Source organism: Panthera uncia, chromosome F2 (assembly GCF_023721935.1).
Source record: "Panthera uncia isolate 11264 chromosome F2, Puncia_PCG_1.0, whole genome shotgun sequence".
In the NCBI taxonomy this organism is placed as follows: domain Eukaryota; kingdom Metazoa; phylum Chordata; class Mammalia; order Carnivora; family Felidae; genus Panthera; species Panthera uncia.
Genome location: NC_064812.1, coordinates 22142945 through 22167077, shown reverse-complemented (window position 1 = coordinate 22167077; position 24133 = coordinate 22142945). Strand labels below are relative to the sequence as shown.

At 38.4% G+C, this 24133-nt stretch overlaps 1 protein-coding gene across 3 annotated transcripts in view; it reads right to left on the bottom strand.

The window, feature by feature from the left end:
• Positions 1–6901, bottom strand: part of RAD21 (RAD21 cohesin complex component) — a 29877-nt gene extending 22976 nt beyond the window's left edge. Inside the window, exons 1-2 of one of the 3 annotated variants that reach the window (XM_049632990.1) lie at positions 6726–6740; positions 189–315 (exon numbers count right to left, since the gene is read on the bottom strand). The gene's annotated coding sequence lies outside the window, so the exon portion shown is untranslated. Of the gene's footprint in view, positions 1–188; positions 2161–6725 lie in introns of those variants that run through there. The other 2 variants (XM_049632989.1, XM_049632988.1) reach the window with 2 other exon arrangements.
• Positions 6902–24133: the final 17232 nt, after the last annotated feature.

Genomic DNA, 24133 nt, shown 5'->3' with positions numbered 1-24133 from the left:
TTTCACCAGATGAATTTCTTTAAAATGTCTACGACTACAATATGATATACAAGTCATGTTTTTGCAGAAATAAACTCAAGCACACCCATAGCACATGAAAAGTACATAAACATTTTTATAACATTTTTTCTCTTGAAATAATTATAGGTTCACAGGAGTCCCAGAAATAGTAGAGAGGTCCCACTTACCCTTTAACCAGTTTCCCCCAATGGTGACATCTCACATACAGTATCAAAACCAGGACACTGACATTGGTGCAAGTGTATGTATAGTTCTATGCCATTTTATCACATGTGCAGATTTGTGTAACCACCACTGCAAGTGAATAAGATACAAAACTAGTTCATCAACACAAAGCTCTTCCTCTCTATCCTTTTTAATTGTCACACCCATTCCTTCCTCTCTACCATTCCTAAGTCCCAGCAACCACCACTCTGTTCTTCATCTCTAATTTGGTCATTTTGAGAAGGTCATATAAGTAGAATCATATAGTATGTGACTTTTTGGATTCAGCAGTCTAACACTCTTTTTGAGATCCACCCAAGTTGTTGCCAGTTATCAATAGTATGTTCCTTTTGATCACTGAGTAGCATTCCATGGGATAGAGAGGTACACCACTATTTGCTTTGTCAATCACCTATCGAAGGACATTTGGTTGTTTCCAGTTTGAGGCTGTTTCAAATAAAGCTGCTATAAACACCTGTGTATATAGACTTTTGGTGAACAGAGTTTTCATTTCTCTGGGGCAAAAGTCCTGAAGTATGATTGCTGGGTAGCACGACAAGTGTATGTTTATTTTTTTCATGTTTATTTTGAGAGAGCACATGCATGTGCATGCAAGCAGGACATGGGCAGAGAGAGAAGGAGAGAGACAATCCCAAGCAGGCTCCAGGATGTCAGCACAGAGCCCAATGTGGGGCTTGATCCCCGGAACTATGAGATCAATGACCTGAGCTGAAATCAAGAGCGGGATGCTGAACTGAGCCACCCAGGTGCCCCTGTATGTTTAGTTTCAAAAGAAACTTTAACATCATGCCTACTGAAATTCTTTTGAGTTTTTTTTTATAGCCATTGACAAGATTTTTGTAACATTTCTTTGGAAAAGGCAAAGGAACGAGAATAGCTAAAACTACTTTTTTAAAAAAGAATACAGTGGGATGAATTTGTCTAACCAATTTCGAGATTTACCTAACAGCTACAATAGTCAACATTGTGTGGCAGAAAACACACACACACACACACACACACACCAATGAAACAAGACAGAAACCCAGAAATAAATCCACATAAATAACTCCAACTGATTTTTCACAAAGATGAGGAAGCTTGACAAAGGGGAAAGGACAGTCTTTTCAGCAAATGGTGATTGGATATCATCCACAAAATATGAATCTTGATCCAAACCTCATGCATTATATAAACAGTAATTCAGGGGTGCCTGGGTGGCTCAGTTGGCTGAGGTCCAATGCTCGATTTTGGCTCAGGTCATGATCTCATGGTTTCATGGGTCCGACCCCCGCACTGGGCTCTGCATGTGACTGCAAGCTGGCTATGCAGAGACTGCTTGGGATTCTCTAGACTCTCTCTCTGCCCCTGCTGTCCCTCTCAAAATAAGTAAGCTTAAAAAAAAAAGTAATTTAAAATAAATCACAGACTTAAATGTAAAACTATAAAATTTTTAGAAAAAACCAGAGGGGAAAACCTTTAGTACCTAAACCTTGGGAAGAATTTTTAGACAGGACACCAAAAACATGTCCCATAAAGGAAAAAAAGGTAATAAATTGGCCTTTATCAAATTAAGAAATTTTGTTATATAAAAGAGTTCACTGAGAATGCAAAGATACAAAATGGGGAAAAAATTGAAAATGACATATCTGACAGGAACCTAGATCCAGAATAAAGAATTCTAAAAACACAAGTAAAAAAATCTAATTAGATAGGTGCCTGGGTGGCTCAGTCAGTTAAGCGTCTGACTCTTGGTTTCGGCTCAGGTCATGATCTCAGAGTTTCCGGAGTTGGAGCCCTGCATAGGCTCTGCACTGACACCCTGGAGCCTGCTTGAGATTCTCTCCCCCTCTCTTTGCCCCTCCCCCACTTGCACATGTGCACTCAAGGACTCTCTCTCAAAATAAACTTTAAAAAATCTAATTTGAAAATGGGCAAAAGAAATGAAGAGAAATTTCACAGAAAAGGATATACCAAAGGTAAATAAGAACCAGAAAAGATGTTCAACATCACTAGTCATTAAGAAAATGCAAATTTAGACCCACGAGATATTACTGCACATTATTAAAATGTAAAATAAAAAATAATAGCAACATCAAAGGTGGGTGAGGATACAGAGAAGCTTCACCTCTTATACACTGCCAGTGGGAATGTAAAATTTAGAATTAGCTTAAAAAAAATATCCAGAGTAAGTTAACTCCAAATTTTCAAGTTTTTGCAGAGACTGTAAATTTTAAAATGAGAATCTGTAAATTTTATAATGAGAATTTTGCTTATTGTATTTTGAATTAACAACTGTATCCATTCTTTCCAGTGTTGTACAGGAAATATATATTAGTTAAACATATTATAGGCAAGAGATTTCATGCCTGTCAAAAAAGTTTGAAAGGGTAGAGGGTGGTGGTGCAAGAGTAATTCAGTCAGGTTTGCCTCCTTTCCATTTTTCTATTACTTAATGGCAAAGGGTCCTGAAATTTTCAATCGCTGAACCAGATGTGTCCAGAGGATCATTATTAATTCACACTAGGAAAACTGTTTCAAAAGAAAACAAAAAACAAAAAACAAAAACAGGCTTCATCAACTGCCCAATGTTGTGAACTCTCTTAAATGTGACTAAGGAATGTGAAAAGTAGGAAGAATTCAGATTAAACACTCTACGACAGAATTAAACACTAACTCCTCAAGTGTATCTTATATCCTGCTCAGCAGTATTTTATATTTCCAAATAGGCTTCTCATAATCAAAGAGAGCCTATGTTGCAAAGCAATGCTTTTACTTTAAGCCTTAATGTTTGTTAGCCTGAAAATTAAGCTGCCTCTACAGCGCTATAAATAAAGTCTACAGGATTTTGTAGAAATCCAATATGGCAATGTGTTCTTAGAAATACAGTTGCTGTCATACACAAGAAGTCCCAATTTTCACTATAGAAGATAGCTGTATTCCAAACAAATATCTCCTTAATATTTAGATTTTAGAATACTGCCTGCTGCATAACAACTACTAAATACGTGCTTAATGAATAAGGAAATGAGATACACCAAGTGATCTCATAATTGACATATGTAAAAAATTCTGGAAATTTTAGAAATTAAAACTACTGGCACTTTTCAACAGGTGTCAGTAACTCATGGCCAGGACTTAAGCTGCTAGTCAGAGTACCATGCCTAAAATATCCCAGTTATGTGGAGGCAAAGATTCCTAAATAGATGCTTTCTTGGCATGGGATGGGGTAACTAAAGCAAAGTGGTGCGAAAGTTATTCTGGGAAACAATTAGCAAGAGGAAATCACCCTAATAACTATAGGACGTCTGAAGCACAGTGGTAGATCAACAACTGGCTTATATCTAAATAAAGTACAATCTTTTGAACAATCTTTTTTCTTAGTATTAGCATACTTTAATTAAAAAAAAAGTTGATTAATCTCTGTAAATGTTGAAAATTCTAAGTCTGTTAATCCTTTGTAAAAGATCTTAGCATAAAGCCTGTATTTAGTCTGAGAGGATAGCTTACGCAATTTCAGGATTTCTCATTTTTTTCTAAAGCAGCAAACTTTTTTCAATATAGCCTAAAAAGTAATTTAAGTCTAAAGTGAAATGACAAATCAGTATTTTTGAACATATTTAGAAATGGAAAAAATGACAATTTATGATCTTACAAAAAAAGGCAAATTACAGCCTTGTTTCTACAATGTAGATACAATGTTTCTACCATGATATTAGTCATTATGATATTTCACTCATCTGTTAGAAAGCAGGGCAGGACAATGGTTGTATAAATTGGGATAACCTCTTTTAAGGGCAATTTGCCAACATCTTATGAAAATCTCAAACACTCGAAATAGAAACTGCACTTCCAGTAATAATGCCAATGGCATACCTTGAGATATATAATAACAACAAAAAATGTTAAAAACTGATGTGTCCATCCTTTTAACGACAGTCATGAGGTAAGTACCAGCCCATTTTACAGATGAGGAAACAGAGAAAATGGACAATGTACCAAGGTCATTAGCATTTAATGCAAGTGAAACTTGAATTTCAGAGCTCACACCTCTAACGCAACACTGTGTTGCCTTGCCAGCATGTCTTTTAACAGCAAAACATTAGAAATAATTTACCTGGCTGCTAATTAGTGACTTTTAACAAATTAATACAGCCATATAACAGAATTCCATGCAGACTTAAACAATGGTATACATATATGTATTCTTTAAAGGAAGGCTCTCTCTGTAAGATATATTTAATGCACTTACATAAATTATCTGTGGTGTACAAATGAAACTGATGACACTGGTTACCTTTGGAAAGCGGGTCTGCTGGGAAAGTGACACCTATTTTTTTGTACTGTTCGACTTTAACTTGGAACATACACAAATATCACCCAAAGTAAAAACTATTATATTGCAAGTCAAGACACAATCCTGCTTTGCCATTAACTAACAAGTTAAGCTGCTTAGTCTGTGTGGTTCATTTTCACAAACTATAAAAACCTGGAAGGTTGAAATTCAGTGATTTACTAACCTTGGAAAACATCTATACCTAAAACTCAGATAAGAATGTGATGATCTCTGGAGGTTTGGGGGCTGCCTCAGGAACAGAAGTTATTTCCAACCCTGCACACTAGAGCTCCCCACCCTTCTGCTACTAACATTCTTTGAACAACAATTTTACAATCAAAAGGTCCTAGATTCAAATTCAGCTCCCTCCTGAGTTGTTCTGTAATGGTTAAAAGTTATTTAACTGAGTCTTAGCTTTCACATCTATAAAATGAGGATGTTAACCAAAAAGGATGAGAATGAAACAGAACAGCAAACTAGCACAATCCTACCGGGATGTAAATAAACAGTAAATTTGAAAAAAATGTCACAGCAGAAAATAAAAAGCATGATCATGCCTAACAATCTGACATCACAACATTTAAACAAAATACACAAAACCTTTATTTCTTAAACATTAGAAATTTCCCTTCTGCACCAAACTATGAAAGATAAAATTTTTTCAGAATACTTTAAACCTACCACTCTAAGTGAAAAACAAGTGTAGAGTGTACTAATGTGTCGTCTTTATAAACAAAAAAGTTATTAAGGTTACTCTTTACCAATGTAATTCTGACTTGTTTATGAAAAGCACCATGTCCATTAGTTATGCACTGCTGTCACCTCAACAATTTACGAACTGTTAAATAATTTAATCACTGGTTACGGTATATGTCATCAGTGTCTTTCTAAAAATAATTGTAAATTGCCTCCAACATTAAAAACAAAAATAAATTTAAAGACTCTACAACTTAGGAAAGCTTCTCCAGCCCGTCTCTAAAATTCTGCCGATTCACACAGCTCATTGGCATTTGCATTCATTTTTAAAAAGAATTTTTTTCTGGATTTCAGTGATGATTCTAAACAGCATTATGAGAGCAAATATTAAACTTCGCTTGCAAAGAAAGCTGACAGACATAAGCCTTTACCAGAAATCATTAAAAGCACTAGCGCGGTTTTGCACTCTTAAGACAGCGTTACAATCATAGGGTGGGCAGACAAACCCTCCAGCGTTTCCTTCTTCCAAATTTGAAAGAATGCCGCTAGGTCTGGCACCACAAGTAGATAGTGTCACCCCACTCTATCACAGCAGATCAATCGCAAAGACTTTCTCAGAAAGGAGAAAGACTTCAAGCATTTGTCAGAAACCACCTTCCCAAAGCGTCTCTACATCAATTATCAAAACACTCAATATCCCTAATCATTAGAAAAGTAGGGTGGGGGGGGACCAATTATGCTAATTTCCTAAGAATCAGAAGCAACTTCCCTTGGTCTCGTTTTCTATTGGTCTGTCCAGTGTGTAATATTCCCAACGTAAAATATTTCCTTAAAAAAAGGGGAGGGGGAGCAGCAGCAATCCCTGGCGAGGGGCCCGTCGCCGTGCGATGAGTCCACAGCGCCCGCGAGGGCAGTGCCCGCACGTCTCCGACCCCCCGCACCCAAGCTCGGCGGACGGTTGCTGCCCCACCGAGCTGCCACCGCGGGCGCCGACCCGCCACCGCCGCCCGCCCCGCGTCCCGCGTCTTCCTAGACAGCCATTTTTGCCCGAGTAGGCGGCCCAGTCCCAGAGCGGGCTCGTTCAAACCTCCTCCTTTCCCTCCAGGACCCAAGGTTTCCTTTGCCTCCTCCGGGAGATGTGGCTCCCGAGGGACTGGAGGAGTAACGGCTTTTTCGGCCTTGGAACGGACCAGAACCATTTGTTACCAGACAAGCGATAATGCGGGCCCAGGTGGCGCGGGTCCTGGCCGAGGGCGGGCCCGGGGAAAGCGGCCTGGGCAGGCGGCGCTGCCGTTCCAGGGCTCGGAGGGTGGCAGCACGGCCACCGTCCCGGGATACGGCGAGTGCTTTCCTCCCTCGCTCCCCCCCCCACCCCCCCTCCCCGAGCCCGGCTCCTAGGCGGCAGGACGGCAGGGAAGGGGTAGGGGGAGGGAGCCGGAGGATAAGAGGGGCCGGCCGAGTATCTTACCTTGTACTCCGCCGGGAGCTGGGCGGGCTGGGTGGCCTGGGGAGGGGAAAAGGGTCGGGGGAGGGGGCGGGGAAAGGGGGGGGGAGCCCCTGTGAGGTGTAGCTTCGGAGCAGCTCCCGCCGCCGCCACAGCCACCGCCTCCTTTCCGATTCACTCAAACAAACAAGATGGCTGCCGTTACGCCGCGGCTCTTCCTGCCGCCCAAATCCTCGGTTCAAATCGGCAGGATGTTTACGGTCAAAATGGTACATATGCGCCTGCGCAGCCAGCCTAGGACCCAGAAGGAGCGGACGCAGGCGCAGTGACCATTTCCTCCTCTTTGGACCCCGCCCTCTGGTTGTGCAGCCCCGAACTAAGCAGGCGCTAAGGTGATTTTCTGGCCAGAGCGTCTTCAAGAGTTGAGAACCTGGCAGATAGCGCACGCGCAGTGCTTGCCAGGGAAGTGAATCCCTCCCTGGCTTTTACCTTTATTCTTGCACTTGTTTTAGAGGGAAGAGCTATCGTTGTTTGCCACGACACAAAAACTCATTTTAATGGCTCTGTAGCGACGAAAGTAACATAAAACCCTTAAGCTCCATAAAATCTAAGGGTTCAGTCAACCTAGATTTATAGATAGTTGGGGTACAACAGAGATAGAACCTGCCTCCATGAAGCTTTCAGTATAGCTAGGGAGGGATTTTTAAATTTTTAGACATGCCTGTGGCACAAAAAAAGTCAAATATACAAGGAGACCCAAAAGTAGGGCAGTTGGGAGTGGAAGAGAGGTCTTTCTTGAGGAATTTTGCAGCTGGGATGTGGAGGTTGAGTCCCAGGAAGAGAGAACAGCATGTACAAAAGTCCTGTGGTGGTAGAGAACAAACTAAGGACAGAAGAGAAAAAAAACGAAAGTCATGTATATGTAACACTGATTGTTGTAACACTATATACTTTGTTCCTTTCATTTAGCAAAACTGCTTACTAAAAATAATAGGGCAAACTGGAAGAAAATTAAGCTGGGTAGGTCTCTTAAATCCTATACAACTATCAAAAATGTTAACATCTTAATGAAAAATCCTTGCAAACTTAAAAAAGACATACTAAGTTACCATTCATCAAAGACGTAACATAGTAAATAGAGTACTTTTCCTAAAAAGAAGGGGAAGGTGGCTTGATGGAAGGGGTGAAAGGGAAGGTGGGAGCTGCTAAGTTAAGAGGCAAGGACAAAATGCACAGAGATAAAGGAAACTCCAGCAGTAAGCACTTTAGAGACACAGCATGTGGCTAAACTGAGCCAAGTACTGACTTGAAGTGATTGGGAGTGATGTACAGTCTTGTGCTTTCTGTGGCTAGGTGCTCAACTGTATTAATTGCTTTGCATTAACTTGATGGGGGCAAAAAGTTAATGTGCTGGGGAAAGGAATCATATTTGAACTAATGTAATTTCCATGTTATTTGGAAATTATTCCCCTATCTGCTAATCCTATGTGAGGAATTAACATTATTATATAAACTCACACTAAAATATAACTGACTGAAATTCTTTCCCTAAAGAATAAAGGCGAACTTTATTATCAGTGAGGTCTGATATATTTATGGCAGAATGGCAGGGAATGATGCTTGTCCAACTTTAATAGATTTACAGTTCAGGAACTTGTTAAATTGCAGACCTGCATTTGGCAGTTTAGGGTGGGGTCCAAAAATTCTATTTTTTGTTTGTTTGCTTTTTTTTTTTTTTTTTTTTTTGCGGGGGGCGGGGGGCAAGATTCCAGGTAATTCCGAGGCTGCTGGTACACGAACCATATCAAGGAGCAAAGATTTTTACAGAACAGACTTTGGAACCAGGTAGACCTTGGTTTATATCATGGCTTTTCCATAGCTGTGTGACCTTCAGCACGTTGCTCAACTTCTCTGAAACTCAGTTTTCTTATCTGTAAAATTAGGCTAAATAGTATCTATAGCCTCATGGCTGTGGTGTTCGTTGCCCAAGATGAACTAAAGCATCTAGCTCAGTAAATCATAGTTACTATTTTAATATTATTGTAGTTGGATCTGATAATTTTCTCTTTCCTATTGATATAGAATAAAGGTCTGTATTGAGTTCCATGCTAAACTGAGAACTACTTCCCACTATCTTTCCCTTTTCCTTTAGTTTGGCACATGGCCCCAGGTAAAACATTACATTTCCCAAACTCCCATGCATGTAGGTGTGGCCAAGTGAATATGTTCTACTCAGTGATATGTGAGTGTTCCTAAAAGATTTCTTTAAAAGCAGCAACCCGGGGCACTTGAGTGGCTCAGTTGGTTAAGTGTCTGACTTCTGCTCAGGTCATGATCTCATGGTCTGTGAGTTCGAGCCCCACATAGGGCTCTGTGCTGATATCTCAGAGCCTGAAGCCTGCTTCGGATTCTGTGTTTCCCTCTCTCTATGCCTCTCCCCCACTCATGCTCTGTTTCTCTCTCTGTCAAAAATAAATAAACATTAAAAAAAAAAAAAAAAGGAGTCCAGACTTCTTTTTCCTCCATTTTGCTGCTTGGAATGTAGATATGATAGCTGGTGCTCCGGCAGTAATCTTGGACCATGAGCACAAGGGTTATGCTAAGGATAGTAGAGCAGTGAGATGGACAAGTTTGGACCCATGATAACTTTACAGAGCTCTCATGTGACCTCTCAAGTGTCCATCTTCAGGCTTCTTTCTTATAACTTAGAAATAAAGTCATGTCTTGATATTTTTGTTTTTTCTGTTATTTGCAGTGGTATCTAATCCTCACTGATACAAACACACCTGGTTCAAGTGCTTTATAAGATACAAGGGATATAAAAATGAATGTCTGGTCTTTAACTTCAAGTAGCTCAGTCTTATATGTTACATCATTTAGTTGTCTTTCATAGAGTACTGTTTTATAATTTCATTGAAAGAATTTTGTCACCTATAAACTTCACTTTCAAGCATCCTGTCCCCTCATTATTTTTTTGGCCATGCAAATAATAAATCTTCCACCAAGTATGTTCTTCCAAGTCTTTGTCATATATTCCATTTTTCTTTAAAAAACCCATTTTAGGGGTGCCTGAGTGGCTCAGTTGGATTAGTGTCTGACTTCGGCTCAGGTCATGATCTCACAGTTCGTAAGTCTGAGCTCCATGTCAGGCTCTGTGCTGACAGCTCAGAGCCTGGAGCCTGCTTTGGATTCTGTGTCTCCCTCTCTCTCTTCCCCTCCCCTGCTCATGCTCTGTCTCTGAAAAATAAACATTAAAAATTTAAAAACCAAAACCAAAACAAAACAAAACAAAACAACCCATTTTAAATCATGAGGGAGAAAATCAGGACCCATCAATCAAAAGTCATGGTCAGTTTCTCCAGCATCTTCCTTTAGCTTTCCCAGTAACCACCTCCATGGTGAAGAAATAAATTTACATGTTTCATCCCAAGACTTGGCAATTCCCTATTTTAGACTTTAAGTTCACTGGCAATACTTCATGGTTTTCCTTGGAAGGCAGCATTTCATGTTATCTGAAATTGTTAGTACATGATGAATTTGTTGAGCCCCAGAAAGCTCTCTATTACATTTCTCTCCAAGATACTATCTCCCAAACCAAGCAGCATTTTTCTTTCGCATGTCAAGTCCATATGGGAAATCTCTGCACATACTGTAGAATTATGAAGGTGTAGCAGTCATGGATTATTCCTGGGAGATGTTTTCTCACTAGCACCTTTTCCTCCTTAGCATTATACGAGTATAGGTAACAATAACTGCTTCTTTTGATGGTCCACAATTGATCACCGTTTATTGGCAAAGGTGCATCTGATATAAAACTCTTTTCTTATGCACTGTACTTCTTGTCTGGAATCAGTTGGATTTAATTTAAGTTTTACTTCAACCACTGATAGGATTTTAAGTTGCAGAATAAAACTGGGCAATCTCAGGGCATCTGGGTGGCTCAGTCGTCTGAGAGTCCGACTTCAGCTCAGGTCATGATTTCACAGTTCAAGAGTTTGGGCCCCACATTGAGCTCTCTGCTGTCGGTAGAGTCAGCTTCAGATACTCTGTCTCCCTCCGTCTCTGTACCTCCCCAGCTCATGCTCTGTCTTAAAAAAAAAAAAAAAACATTAAAAAAATACATTTAAAACTGGACAAACTCTTTGTCCACTAGCTCATGGAAGGTCAGGTTCAAAAGGATGATAGTAAAGAATTATTTATTTTAGATATGGAATGGTATTGTGGTTATATTTTTATTTTATCATTTTTTAAATGTTCTGATGCTTTATGTCTTTACTGATTTTTTTTTTTTTGTCTAGTTGTTCTATCAATAAGGCATGTTAAAATCTCAAGCTATAATTATGGAATTGAATATCTCTCCCTTTATTTCTATCAATTTTTAATTAATATATTTTAAAACTCTGTTATAAGACTTAACTTCCTAACAACAAATTCCTTTATCATTATAAAATGTCTTTATCATTGATAATGATCTTTGTCTTGAATTCTGTTTTATCTGCAAGTAATTCCACTCCACTCTTCTTATGGTTACTATTTGTATGGTATATATTTTTTCTGTCCATTTACTTTTTTAAAAATTAAAAACACTTTTTTATTAAGTTTTTTATTTTAATTTCAGTATAGTTAACATACAGTGTTATGTAAGTTTCAGGCATACAATATAGTGATTCAATAATTCTATACATCATTATTCAGTGATCATCATGATGAGTGTACTCTTAATCTCCTTCACTTATTTCACTTATCCCCCTACCCACCTCCCCTCGGATATGTTTTGAGTGAGTACCCTCAGTTAAAGTAATTTTTTTCAACAAGAACATTTTTTACTTGAGGCATACTTCAGAATAGATGGTTCTAAAAGATAAGTATAAAACATTCTATCCAAGAAAAATAGAAAGAATATGCATTTTCTTCATGTACACAAAGAAGAATCCTCTGGTTAAATCACATACAAAGAGAAATAACAGATATTACAAATTTAAGAAGACTGAAACCATACCAATTGTATTTTCCAACCACAATCGTACAAAACTAAAGATCAACAAAAACATACTGAACAATCAACAATGTAAATAAATATTAAATATTTAATTTGTAAATATTAAACAGTACACTACTGCACCAGCAATGAGCCGGATAAGAAATAAAATGGCAAATCAAAAAATGCCTCAAAATAAGAGAAAAAGAAAACACATTATTCTCAAATCTATGGGATGCAGCAGAAGCAAATGTTAGAAATTTATGCTATAAATGCTTATATTAAGATAAAAATTTAATATAAACAACATTACATCATAAGGACCTAGAAAAAGAAGGAACTTAGCTGAAATTTATCAGGGAAAAAGAATAACAAAGAAGAATCAGAAATAAATAGGGACCAGAATAAACAATAACATAATATTGAAAGTAATCACCAGTTTAAAAAAAAATAAAATTGGTAATGCTTTACCTACATTAACTAAGAAAAAAAGAGAAAAGATTCAAAAACCAAAATGAGAAATGGAAGAGAAAACAATACAACAGATAACCACAGAAATAACATAGTATGATAACATTACTGTAAATAATTATATAATAACAAATCAGATACTTAGGAAAAAACCCAGATAATTCCTAAAAATACATAATTTATCAAGATTGAATCATGAATCTTGAATCCAAGATGTGGGAAATTATCTTAGATCAATAACAAGAACAAATGTTGTATTAGGAATCAAAAATCTCCCAGCAAAGAACAGCCCAAGACTACATGGGTTCATTGGTGAATTCTAATAAACATTTAATTAATGGTAATCTTTATCAAAATCTTACATATAATGGAATAGAGAACACATTCAAAATAATTCCATGAGGCCAGTACTACCCTGATACCAAAGAAGGATAAAAACAAGAACAAAAAACCTGGTTTGTCCAATTTTTACATCTTTCTTTTTACATCCATTTGCATGATAAATGTTTCTCTACCCCCTCACTTTCAATCTGCAGGTGTCTTTAGGTCTAAAGTGAGTCTCTTATAGGCAGCATATGGATGGGTTTATTTTATTTTATTTATTTAATTTTAATTTTATTTTTTTTAACCCATTCTGACACCCTATGTCTTTTGATTGGAGTGTTTAGTCCATTTACATTCAACGTAATTATTGATAGATACGTTTTTGTGTGCCATTTTATTACTTGATTTGTTATTGTTTCTGGAGATTTTCACTGATTCTTTCTTGTCTTTATTACTTTTGGTCTCTCCTTTGCACTCAAAGAGTCCCCTTTCATATTTCTTACATGGCTGGTTCACGAAATCCTTTAATTTTTGTTTGTCTGGTAAACTCTTTATCTCTTCTTCTATTCTGAATGATGGCCTTGCTGGATAGAGTATTGTTGCCTGCAGATTTTCCCCATTCAGCACATTGAATATATCATGCCACTACCTTCTGGCTTGCCAAGTTTCTGTCGAGAAATCTCCAGCTAGTCTTATGGGTTTTCCCTTATAAGTTAAGCCCTTCTTTTGTCTTCCTGCTTTTAAGGTTTTCCTTTATCACTGCATTTTGTAAATTTAATTCATGTTGGCCTGCTTTTGTTGATCTTAATTGGAGTTCTCTGTGCCTCAAGGATCTGGATAGCTATTTCTTCCCCCAGATTTGAGATGTTTTCTGCTGTTATTTCTTGAGATAAATTTTCTGCCCCATTTTCTCTCTTCTTTTTCTGGGTCTCCTATAATACAAATGTTATTATATTCTAATGGAGTCACTGAGTTCGTCAAGTCTATTCTTATGTTGCATAATTTTTCTTTCTCTCTTTTGTTCAGCTTCATTATTTTCCATTACTTTGTCTTCTAGGTCATTAATTCATTCCTCTATTTTTTCCAGCCTGCTGTTCATTGCATCAAGCTGTTTCCAATCTTGTTTATTGCATTCTTTATCTTTGATTGATTCTTTTTTAAAATTTCTTTGAGAGAGACAGAGAAAGCATGAGTGGGGGAGGGGCAGAGAGAGAGGGAGACAGATAATCCCAAGCAGGCTCAGCTAGTTTAGCACACAGAGCCTGATGTGGGGCTAGAACTCATGAAACTGTGAGATCATGACCTGAGCCAAAATCAAGAGTTGGATGCTTGTCTTTCATTCTTTTCTCAAGCCCAATGAATATCCGTATGATTTTTGCTTTAAAGTCTTCATCACGCATGTTACTTATATCTGTTTCACTTATATATCTGACTGTGACCTTATCTTGTTCTCTCATGTGGGACACATTCCCCCATCTTGGCATTTTGCTAAGTCTCTGCCTTCTTCTGTGTGTTTTCTAGAAAAGCCTTTTTTGCCTCCTGCTCCTAAAAGTAATGGCTTTATGAAGAAGAGGTCACGTAGCACCCACGGTCTGTGCTTCATGGAGTGTCTCCAGTGTGTACTGTATGTGCTCTGCTGTTGCGTTTTGGCTGCTCTATATCCTTTAGGCCATTCATTTGCAGAGGCTCTTCTTGCCTGCAGTGGGCATTGTTTGGTCCTTGGCCTAAATGTGGCAACTTTAACTAGGTGTGCTCTGGTCTGCTTGTAAAATGAGATCCAACACCAACTCCACCAGAACTGAGGCCCTGTAGAACTCTCTGGTCAGGAGACATGGTGTGGATAGGGGTTTGTGCTGGCGATGAGGTTTGGGGTGATGGTGGGGACAGCCAAGAAAGAATTCTTGAAGACATCTTTGGTGCAAAAAGGTGATTTTGTTAAAGCATGGGAAAGGACCCATAGGCAGAAAGAGCTGCACTGGGGTTGTGAAGAGTGACAGGTTATATACTATGGAGTTGGAGAAGGTAAAGTCAAGGGAAAGTTTTCAAAGAGATTTTCATATGCTAAAGAAGATTCACAGGATATTAGAGGTCTAGCTATTGTCAAAGTAAGGTTGTTTTTCCCTCTAGCAGAGCATTAACATTAAGAGAGTAGGGAGTTCCTGGAGAAATGTTCTGCTCTGCCAGTCCCAAGTATTTGTCAATGGGCTGCAGGTTATAAGGAAATTTAATTTTACCTGCTATTTTCCTTCTTGCCTTTGTTCCCCATATCACTATGGAGGGGCGATGTTGGGGCTCCAGGAAACTGAGTCTACAGGTTTCTGGAGATTAGGCTATTGATAAGATTGCCTTTTTGTTGTAATTTACTAAGATATTTGTAAACTGATGGAGACCCATGTATTGTATGACTATGATCTCTATCAGCTAACCATTTGTTTTCTTTCCTTTCCTTTGTTCTTGGGCAGCCAGGAGTGCCTGAGGAATATCACACATATCCCACCTGGGGTGGTGGTGGTGGTCATGTGCTAGCTTGTGCTTTGCCCTTAGCCTGTGTTAGGTTTCCACATCACTAGTGTTCTTGGGAAAGGGTCTGCCATGCTGGTACTGAGGCAAGGTTGACTGAGAAGAGCCATCCCTCCAGACCGCAGTGGGGTGGGACTTGGTGTAAGCAAGTTAGGTAGCCTGTGTTGGAGCTGCGCTGCTTCCTGCGGGTGGCTCTGTGTTTATGCTGAGGGGTAGGAGAGTGAAATGGCACCAGACGGTCTTTTGTTCCTGGAGAGGAATCACTGTGAAAACTGCCTCACAGGGAAGCTCCTAGACTAGTGAATAATATCTGTACTGTGTGCCCCAGGCATTCTTCAGATTGCTGTTTTCACACTGTCTGTCCCAGCCCCTCCCCCTGTTGTTTGCCTGCCTTCTCTCCTGGAGCAGGACAGTGCCCTCAGGGGTCTATCCCAGCCAAGCTCACTGACTTTTAACACTCCAGGCTTTAAGCCCTGATGGTTTCATGAACTCACAAAATTCAGCCCCTCTTGTTTTCCAAGCCAATGGCTTTGGGGAAGCATCCTCCTTGTGTGTTCTCCTGTGTGCTCCTCTCTCTCTCTCACCCTTTTCTGTGACCATGGCTCCCTTCCCTTTGCAGCACCTATGATCCATTTCTCCCTAAACCACATCCTGCCTTCCTGCCATCTTCGATGTGGCCTCTTCTCTCCCTTTAGTTGTGGAATTTGTTCTGTATTAAGGTCAATTTCCAGGGTATTTAGGATAATTTGATAGTCATCTAATTGTGTTCATGACACGAGATGAGCCTAGTGTCCTCCTACTCTGTTGCCATCTTGTTCCACTTGTAGTTATATTTTTAAAGAACATTCTTATCCTTTAGAGATTCATACTAAAATATTTATATGTTAAATGATAGGATGTTTGGCATGTATTACAAAATAATCCCCAAGAAGGAGGAAGAGGAGTGGGTAAGGCTATAAATAAAACAGGATTGGCTCTGAGCTGACAGTTGTCAAATTTGGGTGAAGTGCATATAAAGGATCACTTTAAATTCTTTATCTTTGCATATGTTTAGAATACTGAACATTTTAAAAAAATAAAAAAAAATGAGATTGAGAAGTGAATAATTTTAACCTTAAATAAGCAAATTTCCAAAGATTCACAGAATGGTTTTCAACTGGCATTTGCTGTTGACCACTTGGAATTTATTAAAGTACACTTATGTATAAACACTCAGTTCAACAAAATTTTTCACCATCAATTGGAAACCGAAAAGATTTCTCATTTACATACCTTGTTGTTAAGCAGAGAGCCTTTATCCACTGTCTCACTATAGGAAGATCAACTGGGGTGAAATCTACTTGATATTTTAAGCAATGCATTAGTTAGGCTCTATGGTTTTCCATGCCTTATGTTGCTTCTCTCCTGCCATGATTCATTTCTTTAGCAAAGTGAGGCTATGAGTATCAGAGGCAAAGGTGGATCATGATGTCATCTGTCAAGGATCTGGAAGATCAATGGCAGTCTTCATCTTTTCATTCCCAGGTAAGCTCTGCCTACATCTAATCATCCATTCAATAAGCATCTATTTGATAACTGTTACATAGCAGCAAGATTTCCAATGTTTAAAAAACTTACTCGTCCCTCCACATCCCCTTTCAACTACTGTACCATCTCTCATTTTCCCTTTAGAACAAAACTTCTTGAAAGAATTGTTTATGTTTTCCACCTCCAATTCCTCTCCTTTCATAATTTATCTTTTTACTGTGGCAAAATACATACAAAATTCACCATTTAACCATTTTGTAGTGTACAATTCAGTGGCATTTAGTGTAGTGCATTCACAATGTTGTATAGCCATCACTACTATCTAGAATATTCTCATCACCCCAAAAGGGAACCCCATACCCATTCAGCAGTTATTTCCTATTTCCTCTTCTCTCCAGCCCCTGGAAACCACTAATCTATGGATTTTCCTATTCTGGATATTTCATATACATGGAATTACACAATATGTGACTTTTTTTGCCTGATTCTTTAACTTAGCATAATGTTTTCTAGGCTCATTCACATTGTTGTCTGTACTTCACTCATTTTTATGGCTGAACAATGTTCCAGATATACCAGATTTTGTTTATCCATTCATAAGTTGATGAACATTTGTACTGGTTCTATCTTTTGTCTATTGTGAATAGTGTTGCTATGATCATTTGTGTACATTTGTTTGAATGCTTGTTTTCAATTCTTTTGGGTATATGCCTAGGAGTGGAATTGCTAAGTCACATGGTAATTACTGAACAGCATAACTCTTTTCCAGTGTCTGTACTATTTTAGATTCCTACCAGCAATGTATCAGAGTTCCAGTTTCTCAATATCCTTACCAACACTAGTTATTTTATGTTGCATTTAAAAAATTCTGAGTCGATATGAAATGGTATCTCCTTATGATTTTAATTGACATTTTTCTGACTAATGACATTAGGTATTTTTTCATGTCCTTGTTGGCCATTTATATATCTTCTCTGAAGGATGTCTATTCTAATACTTTGTCCATTTTTAATTGGTTATTTTGTCTCTTTGTTGAGTTGTATGAATTCTTAACATATTCTGAATAATAGATTCTTATTAGATATGTGATTTGTAAATATTTTCTCTATAATTGGTCATTTTTGACAAAGGATAGTGAAGAGCCTAAGGATCTCAAATGTTCTGATATTCAGTAGGATGGATTGCAAGTGTAGATTAAAAAATGTAGTTTGCCTATAGTCTCACTATTAGCAGGAATAAAAAATATTTCAAATTCTTGAGTTGTAGGCAATAGTAGTCCATTTCTGATACCCAAACACACCCCCAAACTTGAAATATGTAGATGTGCAATTTTTAAAAAATTTATTTTGGGAGTGGGAGGGGCAGAGATAAAGGGAGAGGGAGAGAACTCCAAGCAGGCTCCACACTGGCAGTGTGGAACCAGGCACAGGGCTTATCCTATGAATCTTGCAATCATGACTTGAGCTGGAAACAAAGAGCCAGACGCTTAACCAATTGAGCTACCCAGGTGCCCCGAGATGTGCAATTTAATTCTCAGACTGATATTTGAAATGTTGTCTTGGACCACAATTAAAATGAATCTTAATGAGTTTAAGGAAGATCACCACAACTGAAATTCAATGTTTTTGAGTCTTTCCTTTTCCTGGACCTTTGCAAAATAATATATATTGATTAAATTTAATGTATTGGATTTCCAGGTTTGGAAATTTGGCCTGACATTACAACTGATATTTGGAAGTTAGTAGACTCCTGACCTTTGTGTGAAATAAAGATACGCCATGCAGAATTCCTATGAGTGACCTAGAGATGATGTGTCAGTCAGGATCTATCCAGGAGATAGAAATCGCTCAGTAGTTTGAGTGGAACATTTTAACATAAAGTGTTACTATTTAATAATGAACTAATAAACTTATCCCATGGAATTAACTACTAAGGGATTAAATAGTTAACTAATGACAGAGGATTAACAACTAAGCAATAAAGAGAGCTCAGATTACAAGAATAGTAGGTAGAGGGAATAACTTCTACAGCTCAGGATCAGTACCTATGAAAGGAAAAAACTTGAAAGGAAGCAAACACTGACATCCAGACCCTGATGGAGAGGGTGTGGCTGTGCCCTACTTAATGGCAGAGAAATCTGCTGCAGTGCCACCAGTCAGGGCCAGCTGAAAACCACCTGCCACCACCTGCTGGGGCCCCAATGAAACTAGGTGGTAATCAGTGTTCTGGAATGTTGGGGAAACTCACTGGGAAGCCACCCTCTGCGGTGCTAGACACTTTGCAGTGGTTCTGGCATTACTTGCTGGAGTGTGAACTCCCCTGGACGTCCCCTAGGTTTCTTGCTTTTAGGGGGTGGGGGAGCAAAAACTGCACAGAGGAACCGGGAATGCAGCCCCTTCCTCCAGTAATGTCTCTTCCACGCCCCCTACTGACAAAGCCTAACATTGCACCAGCTGCCAACCGGGAAAAGTTCACTTAGTCCAGCCCCTGTATCACAAAGCAAGACAAAGAAAGGTGGATTTGGAGCTGACAGACAATAAATTGATAACTGGCACAAAGGGTGTTTTGTGACTATTTGAGGGAAGAATGCAGAAAAAATATGGTTGATGAGGAAAAATCCTCAGAGGTGTTATGTGTGCAATGCATGGTAGCAGTGCGATTAATTTGAGTACGAAAGCTTAGCAATAGCTGAACCAGGAAACCTGTAATAATTAAAAAATAGATATGTTGAGGATTATCTGAATTTGTGAGCCAAAAGTTCCCAAAACAGGAAGTTCTCTTTTGGAGCAGACCCAAAGATAATGCCCAAAGCAGGTGCTATACAATCAATTATGAGTCAATATCACATGTTCTAGATAAAGTATTCCATTAAATGAAGAATTGCAGATATCAACAAGCAGATGACTTTTTTGTTTGTTTCTTTGTCTGGGAGTGTTGTGGTAAAGGGGTCTTGAAATCAGACCAGGCCTATTTTTGAGGATAAAAGATAAAATTTTCCTTTTAGGTGTGTATCAATTAGGAATGCATTTTTTTTTCTGAAAGTAGTAAATGACCCCCTCCCCCACAAGGAATAAAAAACAGTGGTTTCAGGAATAAAGAATAAGACATTTAATTATCTCACTTGACAAAACATCTGGTGGAAGAAGTTCTGATAGCCTCACAGTTCTGCTCTTTCATCCTTAAAATATTGTGGCTTCATGGTTGGAACATGGTATCTGTTGCTCTAGGTATCACTTCACCATTTAAGACAAGAAGAAGGAAGAAAGGAGTTGTCATATGCACCAATGCTCAGCAGACATCATTGGTATCAAACTGCGTTTGACAAATATTTTAATGAGCTATCATGTGCGTGGCAATGTGTCAGGCTGTGAAATTTAATGCTTTATATTCTGGGTCTTTCCTACATATCCAAATATGAAACTTGTCCTTCCTAGGGATTCCTTTTCCACTCTACGCATGCCTGACCTTGCGTAGCAGGGTCTTTCTCCAATCCCTATATACTTAAGGTAATTCCTCTGCTTTGAGCCTTCCTGGTACATTTTAAGAATTATCCTATTATTTATTTTTGCTATAAAATGTTTTTAGGATAACTTTTTCTAATTTTTTTGTGATAGAATTAATATAAAATCATTTTAAAAAATATAATTTATACTGATGGTATGAAAGATTAAAAAAAATTTTTTTCTTAACGTTTATTTTTGACAGGAGAGTGAGAGACAGAGCATGAGCAGGGGGAGGGGCAGAGAGAGAAGGGGACACAGAATCCAAAGCAGGCTCCAGGCTCTGAGCTGTCAGCACAGAGCCCGACATGGGGCTTGAACCCACAAACACGAGATTGTGACCTGAGCCAAAGTCGGATGCTTATCCAATTGAGCCATCCAGGTGCCCCTGATGGTAGCAAAAAATTTATTCTTTCTCTCTCCCCTCTCTATCTCTTCTCTTTTAAACCTAATAAACTATTATGCTAAATAATATGAAAGTGCCATCTTTCAGGCACATTCTTTGTTATGAGAGTCTGATTTCTATTTAAGCAGGGGGTGATTTATGGTTGATTTTGATGGCAGAAAGAATATTTCTTTTCTTTTAATAACTTTTACTAATAATGACAATTTCTTATTATCTTACAACTTTAGGAAGACTGTTCATTCCTTCTGTAATTTCTTGGACTAATTCTTAACACTCATGGAATAATTCTTTAAGTGAACAGAAAAAAACAATTTATTAAAAATTCAATATAGGTGGGCACCTGGGTGATTCAGTTGGTTAAATGTTCAACTTTTGATTTTGGCTCAGGTCATGCTCTCACAGTGGTAAGATTGAGCCCTGTGTCAGTCTCCGTGCTGGGTATGGAGACTGCTTAAGATTCTCTCTCTCCTTCTCCTTTCTCCCACCCCCCCTCCCCCACCAAAAACCCCCATAACATAGTTAACACATGTTATTTGACAACCTTGTATTACTAAGTTTCAAGTATCTATGAAAAAATTCATCCTCTGATATCTTCTCCTTCATTTGCTTCCTATATTATGGAATCCTCTCTTACCAAGTTTGTCTCTTCGGAGAAGTAGCCTGTCCTTGGCTTGTTTGTATAAACATTATATAAATAATGGAGAGGATTTCCCCCCATGATATTTTTCTGAGATGGTTTTTTTCTCCAAAAACGTTTTCAGTTTCAAAAGCAGACTCCACAGATCCACGAAAGATAAGTAGACACAAAAACAGTTTAGCTGGTTCAACAGAATGTGCAAAAGACAGGAAGCAACAGCTAGATTCTCAGTCTTTCATTGTCCCAAATCACAGAAGTCATCAACTGAGTAATCACAGAAGGAAAACAAGCCACTTTTAGTTGCAAGAAGATTTGAATCCGTAATATGCACTGTAAACCCACAACGGATGTTTCATAACCATACCAAATGATTTTTGTGACTTAATTGGAGTTTCCCAGTACAACATACACTGAAAATTCCACAAAAATACCATACAGGATCATTGTGTAAAAACACTCAAATACTGAGATACAAGATTTTCTTGCCTCTTGGGAGCAGTCTTAACAGGCATCAATAGCAGGTGCAAACTATTCCAGGCAAAGGGCGGCTGGAAAGAATATATGTATTCCTCAGTTCCAGAAATCGATGTTTCTGAGGGATTAGGAGGAGGAATATCTGGTACCAAGTAAATCTTAACTATTCTGAGTCACTGAAAGAGGAATCTAGAAGTGTTCATTTCGTTTGTGTGATCATATAAACTTAAGCTTGACTTATTGTTCTTTAGTGTTCCTGATGTTCAGCTTCCTAGTTGTAAAATGGGGATATACTGTTGTGTCTAATAGGCAGCATCTGGATAATCTAAGGTGAATGAGGTAGATTGTGGAGAAGGGCTGGCTCTAGCTGTGTCTCCAAGAGTGACTCTCAGAATATCAACTGAGGAAGAGTAACTTCTACCACTGTCAGGAAGCTGAAAAATCAGGAAGGCATTGTTGGGACACTTGGTTCCATGATCACACCACCTTGGCTTTGGATTGGAGTTCAAACTGCCACTAGAAATAGCGCTCCAGAGCCAGACCATGCCTACTAAATCCACTCCAGCAGGACGGATGTTGCTGGCATCCCCATCTTTCCTTCCTTTTTATTTACTAAACGAACGCAGCACACATTTATTGAATACTTACTATAACAAACAAGTAAAATATTTGGCATGTTAGACAGCGATGAGCGCAGTGGAGAAAAGTAGTGCAGGAAATGTGGAGAGTATCGAGGGGGTGAGGGAAGGCCCCCCAAGAAAGTGACATGTGAAGACGTGAAGGGAGTAAGAGGATGAGACGTGTGAGTTTTGGGGAGAGCGAACAAGGTGAAAATCTCTGAGACAGAAGCTTCCCTGCAAGTTTCAAGGAACAGTATGGAGACCAGAGTGGCTGGATGAAGTGAAGACATGAGATCTCAAAGTAGAAATTTCTTCAGAGATTTCTAAAGTAATTAATCTCTTGGTTTGCTATATTATTTGTATTTTGAACTAGGATATTCAAGATTCAAATAGGATTCAAACTAACATATGCTTCTTGAAATGAAAGAACTGATACCAATCTATTGGAAGCCATTGTGCTTTTAGATAACATTCTGTGCTATTAAAGATGCTATGTGTAGTTTGGTGTTTTTTTAAAATTTATTTGTTTTAGATATTATCAATGAAAAATTTAAAAATACATGCATCTTTGATGTAACATTTTTGTGTGAAGAATTGATGGGTTACATGATTAAATCAACCATTTAGGGGATTTTTACGATAGGCTTCAGGTTTATTATAGTACAGTCATTATATCTGAAGAAAATCTAAGTTGTCAGATGCATCATGGAAACATGTCTTAAGGATGGAGAATAATAAGCAGGCTGTCTTTGACATACTACCTATTTCCAATGGAAGGCTAAGAGTGAGAAAATAAACTCATTTCTGTAGGAGACAGCAACTTACACTTATCTTTCTATGACAAATACTCCACCCTCACAAATAATATACATATTCTATGAATATTAGTTTCTGTCTGAGGCAAAAGAGATCTTATTGTAAAAACCATTGTGTGGTCATGTATAACTCTAGAGATTAAGAAAAACACATGGAAGGTGGGCTGAGAAGAAAACTACTCAGAAGACATCTGAGAGAGAAAGCATTTGAGCAGAGGTTCTCAGCCTTGGCATTATTGTTATTTTGGGCTGTACAATTATTTGTCATGGCAGCTGTCTAGTGCCTAGGATTTTTAGAAGTATCTCTGGCTTCCACCTACCAGATGCCAGTAACATCTCCCTCTCCCTCCCTAAATTACAACCAAATATGTCTCTAGGCATTGCCAAAATGTCTCCTGGGGGCAAAATCACCCAGGTTTGAGAACCACAGAGTAAGAGTCAGAGGAGTGAAACAATTTTAAAAATAAATCTGAGCTTGAAATTTGGAAGAGACAGCTCCCTTCATGAATGTGGGAGCAGAAAGACTCAGTGAAGAGAGACGTAGTGATTTAAAATTGGATCTTAGAGACAATTTTAGTATTAATTGCAGCTCTAGTTACATAATTATTGGTAATAATTGCTATTTTAATGTCTAGTTTTCAGACTAGATTGTAAGCTACATGAAGGAAGGGACTGTATCTCTTACTGTCAGAGTCATATCATAATACTAAGTCAATCACCAGTTATTTACTGCATTGCTATTAGAGGTTTAGCAATGGGCTATTGTGCTTTGGAAATAAAACTGAGGATTTAGGCTTGAGTCCTTAGAATAGTTTCTTATCTAGTTGCACAGAAAAGAACTATTGTATATAAAACAACGAAAGAATAAGCCATGAACTCAATAGTACTCAGGACCCTTGCTGGAAGAAGGGTGAAAAGAATATGAAATAGACTTTCAGGGAGGGAGAAGGACTGGACTGGAGCTGCCTCTTGTTAGATGCACAAGTGGGTGGAAGAAAAAGTAAATGAGTGTCCAGATATGGCGACCAGCATAAGCAAACTCCCTTTGATGGAATATTTAGTTGGGAAGGTGGCCAATGTTTATTGGTAATAGGAGTTTGTGTTATCATAATAGGACTTTGTTTGGGGTATTTTAAGGCTACAACAGGTCTTTGATGGCA